The sequence below is a fragment of the Heliconius melpomene genome, chromosome 16, assembly GCF_056956725.1.
Source record: "Heliconius melpomene rosina isolate 202511_hmr_F chromosome 16, ASM5695672v1, whole genome shotgun sequence".
In the NCBI taxonomy this organism is placed as follows: Eukaryota; Metazoa; Arthropoda; class Insecta; order Lepidoptera; family Nymphalidae; genus Heliconius; species Heliconius melpomene.
Genome location: NC_140404.1, coordinates 10,773,009 through 10,787,521, shown reverse-complemented (window position 1 = coordinate 10,787,521; position 14,513 = coordinate 10,773,009). Strand labels below are relative to the sequence as shown.

The window sequence follows — 14,513 nt, the reverse complement described above, 5'->3', positions numbered from 1 at the left end:
TTAGCCTAGTCTAGAGGATCTATTGTTAAAAAAGCTTTTGTCTCCTTCTCTTTTTTCTATGCAATTTACAGAATGTTACGTGTTCAATAGCAGACTTGAACGCTGTGAGTTGTCTCAGTAAATCTGCGTTGACATAATGATTTAATAATATGAGTTTAACAAAGTATTTAAATAATCACCAAACAATGTATAGTGAGGAGAAAATCTTGTGTAAATATATGGTATGTAGACATATGGTGGATCTGTGAGCACATTTGTTCTCGTTTCTTCATGGAATGTTTCATCATTTTTTCATTATTTTTTGTTTTTACCAGTTAAAGAAAATTAAAATAAATTAAATATAATAGTTACCCAAAATGGAAATAGAAAATACAACCCTCGTGTTTGCAGTCAGATGCCATTTCAAAAAACTTTAATTTAATTATCACTTACAAAATATCAGTGTAATACAACATTTCCTGGTTCCCACATCCGCCATTGACCTCATACAGTATACTCATCCATCCTCCCAACTAATATGTAACAAAGTTTGTTTACAAGCAGTTACCATGTTTACTGTATGACGACTGGTCTCAATGATAGCTGTACTTGCGCAAGCGTTGCGTGCGTGAAATACGAACAATGCTGTGAGAAACCTGCTGAGGTTGCAAACACTTTGAACTCAAGAGTATCTTTAATTTGATGTGGTGTGTGGCGTTTAATGTATTTTCGTGGTTAAGCATGAGTTGTAGTGTAGTCTTCCTACTATCCGGCAAAAGCATGAAGCTACTTTTTTAGATATTTATTTCTCTATTTTCAGTATACATATATTTGTATTTAATATTAATGTAATCAGTGTTCGAGTGTGGCGACCGAATAATAAAACCTCTGGTGTACCTACACCTTGTAACTGCGTGACAATTACGATCATATTATTGACAAATAATAGTTTAATTGTAATTTCCATCCTCATCTTTAGAAGATTATATATTTTAAAATTGCGAAATTTTATGCAAAATGTAACATTTTGTGAAAAAAGACAGAAATGATAAATAATGTCAATCTTTAGCTAAAATTAATGCTTATTATTTTATCATCATAAAATTTTATTGTTCATCAAAAAATGTACTCAAGTCGAAACGTTATGTGGTAACCGTAAAAACGTATGAGATTGCAAAAGGCGTGAAAATCGTCGACATAACGAACAAACACAAAGAACGCTTAAAAATGGATGAATAATTGCAATACTCAATATCGGAACTGATATGGATGCTGCCAAATTTATAATTATTATTTTATTTAGGTGAAGGATGAAACTAATTAGTATTAACTGTTGAAAACTGTATATATCTATTCAAATGCAACTTATGAATGGCTGAAGTGTTTGTTTGTTTAATCGGACTAATCTCAAGAACTAATGTTCTGAATTATATACATATTTTGTATTAACTCTCAAGTACCAGAGCAAGGATATGAACATATTAAATATTTCCTTAAGAGGGAGTCGAACCCACGACCTGTCGCATGTATAGTAGCACATTTGTTCCCCTATTCTACGTACCTTATACTATATTTCTTTTAGGAACGATCTTTCGCCACAATGAAGCACTTGGAAAATATATGGCTATGATTACGGTATTTGAGGGGTTTCAATTCGGCGTAGTAAAACAAATCGCGGTGTTAAAATCCGCTATATTCATAATATGTAATATCTCTAAAATAGACAATAATAGATTATTTCACATAAGTTTCTCCATGTTTTCCTTGTGAAATACACGCGACGGATGTAAAATCGATTCCTAATTAATTATTTATTGTCATTTAACGCGGCGTTAAGTTTCACCATCCAATACGGAAGGATCTAAAAATAGAACAGACAATGAGGAACGGAGTGTTCTAACACCAGATTCTGCCTGCCTATTCGAGAGAGTAAAATACAGCGTAAAGCTGAAGAAGAAGAAAAATATTAGAAACTTACAAAATTTACCTCAGTCGAAAGATAAAGATATCCAACTAACCTTAGCAACTAATTAGCTAAATATAACCTCTAATTTGTGTATGATTCACTCAACATGTGGGTCACAACAGTTTATATGTTGCGATGTTGTTGAGTTATACAGCAGCTATTGTTCTAGCAAGGACGTTGCCATTTTTTGGGAATTTTTCTTGTTCAATGCAAATACTTATTAATATCATTGTTGTGAGACCATCGTGGCGTAGTGGAACGGCATGTCTAAAATGGACAGTAATAGACGAAGTACAAGGTTCTCTATGTTTACCTTGTAAAAATATAGAAAATGATTCATCATCATCATCATCATTATCAGCCTGTCCTCGTCCACTGTTGGACATAGCCTCTCCAATGGCACGTCACTGAGCTCGATCTTCAGCTCTTCGCATCTAGCCGTTGCCCGCCGATTTTCGAATATCCTTACCCCATCTAGCTGGAGGAAGTCTTACATTACGCTGATTGATTACAAATCAATTATTACTCATGGCGCAATAACAAAGCGTATGAGCTGTAAGCGCGAAGATTGGGGGTTCAATTCCTCGGGGTAAATGGATAAAGCACAGAGTTCAGATTTGCCATCCAACATGCTATGTTGAAAATTGGACTGAGAGTGGGGAGCGGAGTGTTTTAGCACTAGATTCCATTTGCATAACCTACTATGTATAGGATAAAGGGTGAAAGTGGAGCTAGAAGAAACATTATACGAATTCGTTAATAAAAAAAATTAAACTATATATATAATAACCACCAAATTTGTAATACACACTACTTAACGATAATAGCCAATACTCATAAATCAACGGAACGTAGTTTATAATTACTGAGAACGCAACCGTATCCATCCATATCTAGAGTAATATTTTTTTGTATAGGTATACCTATATTCAACCCCTATTTCATCCCTTTAGAGTTAAAATTTTTCAAAATCCCTTTTTAGTGGATATCCAGATTACGAAAGTAAACATCTGTCGAAATTTCACGTTTCTACCATCAACGGTTACGGCTGGGCGTGGGTCTTACAGTCAGTGAGGACAAGTCCTTTTATATATATAGATAAAACAAATTTAGACTAGCAGAATCCAAAGACCTGAACTATTACAGTTTTTGTATTTCACTATTATTACAGATTTTAAACCTTAACCTTGGTTAATCTATTGGACTATTTGTAGCTCCACTAGATAGATACTGGAGTCACATAGGAAGGTCACATAAAAAGCATGAGGACCCCTCCGGAGAGTACGCATGAAGACGTTGATGATAGTGGACGAGGCGAAAGAGGTATCTAGATACCGTAGTGTTTGGCACTCCGTTCTCTCTGACTACCCCACTAGGGTTAAGCATGAAGCTATGTATGTATGTAATCTATTGGACACAGGTTAGCCCGAGACCTTAAACTTCCAGACCTACCATTCGAATAGCATTTACTGAAAGGTTGTTAGTGTCACAGTACAGTGGGCTGGGTCAAATGTCTATTCTAATATAATTTAAGTTTCAATTGTAAGTCTAGATTGTTTAAAAGATTTATCTCGGAACTATATTTACTTATAGCTTTAGAATCTTGTTATAGATATGTGATAAAGATCGATTGACTCACTCTTGTCCAGCTCACATCGATAATAGTAAATTAAGTTGAAATAAATATTTCTTATTCGGGTTTTCATCTATTTTTGCAAATATCAGGGTACGCAGAGGGAACCCAATGAAATGTCGTTGCTTGTTAGCGTGAATTGCCACAGCTAAGGCGGAACTGAACGCCGCGCCGTGCTTACCCTTTATCAGAGCGAATAAAAATAAAACAATAGTTAAAAAAATGATTTGAAGTATGCTTCTCTTGTACTACAATACAAAATACAGAACATTTTGAATTAATAATATTAAATGAATTGTAGAAAACTGAGTGGTATATATCATTATTATTTTTCTATATTTTCTGTAGAATACGTGAGACAAGAAGGCAATAGAAGCGGCGTTGAGCTCCACTAGTCAACACCAAAGTTAGGCTAAATGCCCCTTGCCTACCTTGCGGGAAAATGCGTGGAGCTACTTTATGGAACACGGACAAATCTAGCAAAATATTATCTAACACTATATGAATATTACAATAAATATTTGATAAGGTTTTTTTGTATTTTATAACCATAACAAAGAAGAAAAATTAAAATTTAGTTTTGTTGATAATATTCCATTGTACAGCCGTGTAGCGTGTAGTTTATTTATTAAATTGAAGGTCAAATCTGTGAATAAGCAGCATTGATCACGTAGTTATAGCTACGGAAAATAATCGTAACAATACATGTCCCAAGTTATTATTCTTAGTATTATCTCATTTTATATAGGAAATATTTATTATTAATAATTTATTATTAAAATTACATATAAAAATCACGTAAATTATGTTATATCGTATAATTAAGCACAGATAATTTAATTAGCCGTTGAAGATGTCTGTAGCGGAGCGGAATAAGCCTGCGACTGTAACGACGGTTGGGTGTTCCATGCCCATATACATACAAATATACATACATACTATTCTTCTAACACCACTATGGCATCAAAGTAAATAAATAGTAAACGTTTTTTAGACATTACTTTTTGCTTCGTTAATTTTCGTCCAATTTACGAGATATTGCGTGTTGAGTAGCAGAACTTAGACCATCAGTGGCAGGAAATAAAAATAATTTCCCCGAGTGAGAATCGAACCAACAACCATAAGACCGCTACGCCACAACCGCTCCGCTTTGTTCATAATGTAATTTTACTATGAAAAATTCCCATAGTATTATACCTAAAAATATCTACTATTTCTTAAATGGATAATGAAAGAGAAGTGTCATAGTATAGATTTCGTCTGCAACCTCTTGAAAACCTCTACCTCCTCTCCTCAACCTCTTGAAAAGTTAAAAATGTGTAAATAACAAATACAATTTTGTATTCCAAGTTATTTTCTAGCAAAAATATCAACTTTTGCATTGAATCTTCTCAATTTTATAATAAACTATCGGGCTGCAACTTCACCTCCAGCAAATACAATTTATTCATGTAAACTTTAACAAACCGGGACTTAGGAGAACTTTTCAAAATCCAATACATGTATCAAACATAGGAAGTTATCTATAAATCTTTCTTTTTAAATTCACTATAATGTTTTAAATATTCCATAAATAAATTGGAGTTTAGAGAACCGAGATCCTTTGATCCCCACTTGGGAGAATGAATTTTCATTTCGTACTTTGATACTAGGTTCTCTCTGCCTCCTCTAAAAGATCATTAACATAAATCACAAGAATATAAAGAAATGGATCATTTTATAGTTTCAAGCTGTATCCCGCGGATACCAGGGTATGATATGCAGAGGGATCCTGGGAACCTAGTGTTTAAACTCTCCGTACAAATTAAGACACTTTGCCACCACTTTGACCCCGTTTTCCACTTTCCGCCTATTTCTGGAGGCAAATTCTTGACGTAGCGTTTTGCCTCCTTATCTGAAGGAATACATAAAAATATTAAATAATTCATTTCGTCGAGTGCGCATCGAACCCACAACCTCCTCCTCCTCTTCAACTTCTCTGTTATGTTCTTTTATAATTACATATAAATATATAACATAGTAAAGACTATAGGAATATGATTGAGCATTTAACACATGCCAAGTTAATTAGTTTCTTGTCTTATCTTCAGATTGACAGATCTATCAAGTTTCAATACTATTCATATTAGGATGTTTGTCATAACAATAGCTTGTATTAGCATTCGCTTATATAGAGTAAATGAAAATTACTTGTAAATTATTAAAATTAAGGTTAAAAAAAAATTATAGCCTTTTTCCTTAGCTCTACGAATCTCTCTTCTACTTCTACATCAGGGTTAATTACATTCTACTCCTCCCTTCATCCAATTTTCAGACAAGACAACTGGAGTGGCGGAATTTAACGCACAGCACAATTTAGTAAGAAAATTAAGCAATCATCCCCCTACATTGCAATAGAATCCACAACAATTAGACTCGGTCTTTGCGCTACTCGACGACAGGTATTTGAAATCAGTTTAATATTATTTCTTCCAAAATTTTTTAGAACCAAATAAATCTATATATATAAAATCGAAAGGTCACTCACTCATCACGAAATCTCAGAAACTACATGTGCTAGAAATCTCAAATTTTGCATAGGAGTTACTTATAGGACGTAGGTGCTCGCTAAGACGGGAATTTGCAATATTCGACTCCTAAGGGGATGAAAAAGGGGTCGAAAGTTTGTATGGATTTTTTTTTAAATCGCCACCGATTTTTATAAGATTTGAAATTTAAACACTTAAAAATATTTCATTGAACACTTGTTTCATGGTTTATTAGGATTCACCCCTAAAGGTGCAAATAAGCGGGCGAAGCTGCGCGCGTCCGCTAGTATTAAATATATATAAAATATTGTAATACAATACAATATGCAAAGTAAAGTATTATAAAAAGTTAATTGTCCGAATGAGTAAGTGAGTTCTCACGTCGATATCAAACGCTCCATTGAATCTTGGAAATGTATACTTGTTATCTTTGACCTTGTCCATTCACAAATGTATAATTTAGTATAAACTAACTATTTTCCCTTGCGTTGCTTGTGTAATTTGTTAAACATAGTCTATATTTAGCTGAAATAATAGGTCTTGCAATAGACACAACGGCGTTTAGTTCCGGTACTCAACACGTAATTTCTCGAAAATTGAACGTTAAATAAAAAACTTGCTAGACCAAGCCTGTGTTGAGTTGATGAGGTAATGTTGAGTGATGTGTTGTAATTTGTTGCTTATTTTCTCATCTTGCATAGTGAAATTAATTCATTTATCTTTTTGATAATATAACATTGAATTCGAACCTATGATATCTGTACCACTGGGCCATATTATTTATTGTCTAGTCGATTTATCTTTAAAAGAGGGTTTATATGAATAATTTTCTATGTATAGAAAAATAAGCATAACCAAGTATTTAAAACTTATAAATACAATATACAGACATAAATTCTTACTTATAATTTTATTTTATATGAAGATAGTGGATACTTAGTGGTTTTTTCATCCTGGCAGGCTTGATTTATGACTCATATTCTTTGAACCAATGTTTGTATAGGGTTTGGCAATATAAAAGTAATCATTTAATCAAAACAATCAGCTTTACGCTGTATCCTGCACAGAGCATACCTGCTCTTCTGCTCTTCTGCCTTCCCTGGCAGAGGGAACTTAGTGTGAAGGCACTCCGTTCCCCACTTTCCACCGAATTCTGGAAGCATTGCGTGTTGAGTTCAAGACGTACCTTACCGTACCTTGAACGAACGAAAGTACGTTGTGAAATTAGTGCATACAACCAAACAAATTAATCAGCTTTACTAACATTAACTTATACTATACATTTTAATTCTTCCAAAGTCTAAAAAATAAAAAATCAAAATAAAAAAGCCTTTTATTGACCATTGCCTTAATTCTAATTTAAAATAAATATTTACAAGAATTTACTTAATTTAAATGTTCTTATCTCTTCTAAATATAATATTAGGCAAGGTCCCCAGGCTGGGTATAGGCCTCCTCCAGTAGTCCTTATTACGTTTTATTATATAATTTAGTTCATTTAAACTTTCAAAGTCTAAATGAACTAAATTATATAATAAAATGTAATAAGGATTAAACTTAAACTCAACCACTGTATCCATTAAATAAGAGACCATTCATCGTCTAGGTCATTAAGTCACCACTTAAACGAAGACCTAGAATAAATTAAACTAAATAAGGACCTCCAGAACACCACATTGTTTAAGTTTGGAGGCGTAAAATTCGATAATTATTATTGATAATATTAGGATTTTTTTGTTTTGGCAGTAAAAAAATGTCATTTTACTATTTTCACCACTTTTCGTAATTTTTTGAGAAAAACCTTTAATAAGCCTTTTTTCTTTAGATAAAACTTTTTTTAAAGAACATTTTATTGGTAGAAACTGCATATTTTATATTCATATTATGAGATTTATTAACATTACAAAACATATAAGAATTATGTACTTACATATACGATATAAAACTGCATCGGGACGTTCTGATTAAAGAATGTACGGGTTTCGCAACTCATCATAAAGTTTTCTAAATCATAGGAGTAAACTGCGTGTATAGTTTTCAATCCAGAAATAGTTCCTAAGGAGTTTCGTAAGGCTAAAAAAAAATTATGTAATATACAATTTATACAATTATTTTAACTTTAACTTTTAATATCTACCTACTAATATTTATTGAATTCAACTTATAAAAAGTACACAAATTTCTAAAATGTTAACACGTAAAATAATCCGTAAACCGACTTCGCAGACAACCAGTTTTCTATAAGAAATTTTAAGATGCTTATTAATTCTGTTGAGTGTCAAAAACATTAGAAAATAATTTTAAATAACCAATAAAAACCCTTACTTGGAATAAAATTTAATACTCAAACTACGGCAACAAGTCTACAGTCTAAGTAAAACTATAAAATTTTATTACAAAACCATTACTCGAAGACCCAAATTGAAGATTTTAATTCCAATTTGGTAACCATCTATTTCTATTGAATTGCAAATTAGCCAAAGTAGTAAAAGATGTTGACAGCACTTAAATATGATTAAACCATTTTCAATGGGAATAGCTTTTCTCTTTCATTATGCAAATATATATCGTTTTTGTAAAATATATTTAGTTTTTGTACTTATTCGAGCCAGGCGTCGTGCAGAGTAATCGCTGCAGGTTCTATTCCCAATCAAGTAAATGAAAAATTTAATATTTTCATTTCTTCGCCGTGATAACGCGGCGTTGAGTTCTACCACTCAGCACCTGCTAATGCTTCCGAAATTCAGCGAAAAGTGGAAAATGAAAATGTTAACACTCCGTTCCCAGGTTCCCTCTACCTACCCTTAAATGGAAATATAAATTTAAATATTTTTTTATTTTGTCGACTGGCGATCGAATCCACAGCTAGTCGCGTTTACAGTAACACGTTGTGCCCCTGCGCCATTACTGGTCTCAATTATCTCTCTATCTTATATTTATTAATTCTTATCATATTATGGCTTATTAAAAAAAATACATTTAAAATCTATATATATAAAATCGAAAGGTCACTCACTCATCACGAAATCTCAGAAACTACATGTGCTAGGAATCTGAAATTTGCATATCAGTTATTTATAGGACGTAGGTGCTTGCTAAGACGTAGGAATTTGCAATGTTCGACTTCTAAGGGATTGTTTTTGAGGTCGAAAGTTTGTATGAAACTTCGTTACTACAAATGCTAGGAGTCTCAAATTTTGCATAGACGTCACTAGGACGTAGTCATGGAGACAGGCAATTAATAATAACATAGATCACGCGGGTGAAACCGCGAGCGGGCCGCTAGTATATATATATATATATGTACACTTAAATAACACCTCAGATTTTAAGAACATAAGTACTAATAGTAAGTATATTTTAAACAGTTAACTACCCACATACTGTCGTTACCCTTCCGTTGTAGCGCGTATCACCACAAAACTAAATACACGCAGACCATTTGGACGCCTCGCTTGAGTCTAATGTACGTGTTTCACGATCTTTTATGAGTGAGCCTGTAAGTTTGTAGGACTGGATGGAAAATAACTACTAAATAGGTCGTAGGTTTGATTTCCTTGCAGGACAAATTTTATTTATTTTGTATTAATTATTTAAAAAGATATTAATAAATTTGTTTACCTAGTCTGAGTTTCAATAGACAAGTGTTAATATATTTTTTAAAAGAATACATATATGTGTCTGATATATAATACAATCTGATATTGATGATATGATGCTTCCAAAACTTGGCGAAAAGTAGGGAACGCTAATTTTATTACATCAGTTACACATTTTGTGCACATTTGTTCAAAACCAAAAAATCATTTATTTCAAGGCAATATCTATTAATACGTATACCTACATACATATATTAACTCTACGAATTAAGTCAGGTTAACCTGTAATTATATGTAATTATGTATTTTAACGCAAATTAGAGCTAAATGGGTATTATCTGTTCACAATCAAAAAGATTAATGTTTAATTTTATTGTGCTTACCTTTTAATTAACCTTTGTATAATTACAAAAAGATTAAAAATCGTTAGAATGTCTACATCTTCAAAACCAGGAAGGTGCCTTGAAAAAGATTTCTTAAAATATTCTATTGTTTTTTTTTATTTTGCTTATATTTATTTCGCCGTTCTGGTAAAGCGGCGTTCAGCTCCGCTTTTTTAACAAATACTTCTCTTTTGCAGATATTCATACTGTCTCACATAACATTTACATACATATATGGAACTACTGAATTAAACTAAAAAAATGTATGGAATGCAAAATATGAAATAACCTCCCAATTTATATAGTTAATAAAAAACTGATACAATTTTAATAATATTCTCATAACAATATAATAATCACCCAACAACTACGTATTTACGTTTTGTAACAAAAATTTTGAAGCCTTGTATGTAATTAAGTTAATTTATGTGAATTTGAAAATTATAATTGTAATCGTGTTTAAGTAGCTTGCTTTACGAGTGTGAATTAAGGCAAGGTTAATTAATAATCTGGACTATGAAATAAAGAGCAGAGGTGTGTTTTTTTTAACTATATGCTGTATCCTGCACATAGCGGGCACCGTACATTAGCAGAGGGAACCGGGGAACCTGGTGTTAAAACACTCACCATTAAGACACTCCCTTCTCAACATTCTGTCGAAATCTTAAGATATTGTGTGTTGAGTAGTGGAACTCTGCCACCCTATTTGGCTCGTTACCGGAACGAGGAAATGAGGATTGAATATTTAATTTCCCCAAGTGTTTTAGTTTTTTTCTAAATATTAAAAATTAAGGCTAAATTTTAAAAATTAAGGCTAAGTTTTAAGTTTTCCTGAATATAAAGCTAGTCAAGAAAATGGGGAACGTAGTGCCCTAACACTAGTTTATCTCTGCATCCTCTGCTATGTGCGGCGAGCACAATAATCTCAGGAACTACTAGACTCTGCCGCAGGGGCACAGGCTCTGGGCTTGTGGGCTCTTTTCCCATAAAAGAAAAGCAACAGGCTACAGGGAAAGCTACAGTGTGTAATAACATTACGTTAATCTATACATTATAGACCACTGTACTTGTATAAGAGTTACCTCGGGTATTCCAAAATATGTCATATTATACAAAGCCATTTGACCACGCGGGCGAAGCCGCAGCCATAAGTTAATATTTTAAAGACCCTGCGCCACTGAGCCAGTATAGATAATTATCTATATTGGTATTATAATTTGAGATTTAAATGCTACTTTGTTCTAATACCTAAAATAGATAAAAATTAGTTTAAAATTTAAAATACATAACTTGTTAAGAAACACCTACGAGTATGTATTTACTCACTATATTAAGAGATTGTGAGGAAGTGTTGGCGTAAGTTTCCTGCGACGGTAGATACCGTCACAGATATAAAAATAAATAATATATCTATGAAAATATAATTGGACATGTATGAACATATATTTCACATAATAATCGATAAAAATATTTTTTAATATAGCAGAGACAGAGGGAACCTAGTCATTACAAGCAATTGGAATCAAATCACGCTCTATACCGCACCTGTGACTCTTAGGGAACCTGGGAACCTAGTGTTAAGAAACGGCGCTCCCATTCAATCAACCAATGAATCACTTCAAGAACTTCGGCAGGTCCCAAATGACCACAAGACTACAAGGTTAAAAATAATATTTATATTATTATTAAGTTGAATGACATCGTGAGTAAAGTGCGTAACGCGTAATGGGAGCGGCCTTCATCACTTTTTGAAGTTTTTGTATGACAAATTTAACCTCAGTCAACTAAAGACGCAGTAAAATTTGTGAATCCTAATAGATAGAAAGCATAGTGACCAAACACTCTTTTATTTATCAGTTTAATCCGAAATGTTTTAAACCGATTGAAAATGTAGCTTCTTCTATTCATAGTCCTCGGTTATTATAATAAAACAGGAATAACTCATGTTTGGACATCTATATTTTTAAAACTACAGAACTATTTTTTGTATAGGGATCTATAAGTTGTATAGATCTATTAAAATTGGCACACACTTGATTTAGATTCATATAAAATCCGTAACCAGCAGAGGGAACATTAAAACTTAGTGTATAGATATTCCATAGCTTTCCAGAGCAAGAAAATGAAAATATTAAATATTTCATTCCCCCTATTGGGGATCCAATCCACAACCTTCGCGTTACAGTCACACTCTTGTGCCCCTGCATCATGACGGCCTCAATATTTTGCCAAAAATATAAAAGGCAAAGCAAATTCTCACTGACACAATAAAAATAATTTTAACACAATACCGAGACAATTGAACTTGTTTCCATAATTAAGATAAATAAATGTGTAGACTTTTAATTGAGGAGAAACTGAAAAAATGCATAATAAACAAGTCGGGCAGAAATAAAAGATATTTCGCATAGTAAGTTACGGTTTTGGGTTCTATTCCCGCTTGATGAAATTATTTTCATTTCCTTGTAACAAACCGGTAACAAAAAAATGCGTCGTTGAGATCTGTCACTCAACACAATGTCTCGGAATTTCGACAGAAATTTGAGAAACCAGTGTCTAAGACACTCCCACACTAGCTTCCAGACTTCCCTGCTATGTGTTGTATTTTTTTTAAGTTTCTAATAATTTTAATTTTATTTGTCGTGTTTCTTTTAATCCTATGAAAAATAATTGTTATTTCCGGCACAATTAATATAATTAAATAAAATCAATTAGTTTTTAGTGCTATTTTAATAGAACAATTATCGTGGTTATTCACTGTCTCACGTATATATTACGATTTGAAAAAAATATATATTTTTTTAAAAACAACAAGAAATATGATTGACGTCTTAATATTTATTAATATCTTATTCAGTTGGTTCGATTTTCATTCGAGAAAATTAAATATTTAATATTTTCGTTTCTTCGCTCTGATGTTGGGTCAAAGCGCGACTTTAAGTTCCTCCACTCGAAGCTTTGACCATTCGGCGGAAAGTGGGTAATGCAAGTAAGTGTCTTAATTGAAACAGAGTATCTTGACACTAAGTTCCCAGATTCCCTCTGCCAAGGCCGCTATGTATGGATATAGCGTTAAGTTAAAAAAAATACCTACTTCCAATTGCCCAAGCGGCATAACCCAAGGCGACAGACAGTGTTGAGTAAGGGTAACAAAATATCTTGACACCGGGTTCCCTGAACCTGTATCTTATAATATGGAGAAGATTTGGAACACTATATGAGATATTAAGCCTACAATCAAAGTAAGGCTAGTCGTGGCGCAGGTGCACTAGCGTGTGACTATAAACGCGATAGGTTGAGAGTTTGATTCCTTACTATTTTTATTTTTCTCGCTCTAGCCACTTAGGTTAGCGCGACCTCAAACCGCGGCGTTGAGTACCACCAGTCAACACGCTATGCCAGGAAATTTTAGTGGAAAGTAAAGATCAGCGTGTCTTAACACTAGGTTTTTTCTACTCACCCTACTATCCACAGCATGAATCTGAAAAAAAAATCTATTTAAGTAGGTATATTTTTTTATTGAAGATTGGCAATAAGCTTAAAAATCATATATTTTAGTATATAAATATGCATTTATTTCGAATAATAATAATAATATTATATTCTTCGAATCCCTTTACTTCAGTAATATATAGTTCATATTAGTGTTATAAACATGTCTACAATAAGTGAATCGGCTAATAGGATCTCAAATAAACTACATTTGTTATAGAACGTAATGTGTAGTGTTAATATGTGATTTCCTCATCAATATATAATTTGTGCTAGAAGCTTTTTGGTGCTCGATGCTTTTAGAATTAATATTATTAATAATAATAATAACTGATTTGATGCCGTTTAGCACAAGAGCACAAAAGTACGACTGTTAACGCGACGATTGTGAGTTTAATTCTCACTCAGGGATGTAAAATATTTAATATTTTCGTTTCCTTGCTCTGGTTACAAGGTAAGGCGCGGCGTTAAGTTCCACCAATCAACTGTCTCGGGAATTCGGAGTCTCTTTTCATCAATTTTCGCCCAATTTTCAAGGCATTGCAAGCTGAGCGGCGGAACTTAACGCCGCTTTGCATTGTTACCAAAGCGAAAAAATGGAAATACTAATAAATATTAATCATTTCCTCGAGTGCCCCTGCGGCACGACGGCCAAAATATTCTAAATATGCCTTGCTGCAACTGTAGGAATAGTCGTTTTATTAATAAATTCTCTTTAACTTCCCGACGCAAGTTTAAGCATGAAGCTTAAAGAAATATGCTCATTTTAATAGAAAAGTTATTTATTACTATTAAAAATATATTGAAATAAAAAAATATAATTATTAGACACAATGTAAAAGAATGCAGTAATCGTTTCCATTTGAGAAATATCCTTTTTAAAGACCTGGTCAAGCGTGATATTTCAGTTTCATAGGGTTCCATATAAATTAC

At 32.8% G+C, this 14,513-nt stretch overlaps 1 protein-coding gene across 1 annotated transcript in view; it reads right to left on the bottom strand.

The window, feature by feature from the left end:
* The window catches only part of LOC146531055 (xanthine dehydrogenase-like), an 87,815-nt gene that overhangs the window by 57,907 nt on the left and 15,395 nt on the right, over positions 1 to 14,513 (bottom strand). The window contains exon 2 of the mRNA XM_085199717.1: positions 13,549 to 13,569. The gene's annotated coding sequence lies outside the window, so the exon portion shown is untranslated. The remainder of the gene's footprint in view (positions 1 to 13,548; positions 13,570 to 14,513) is intronic.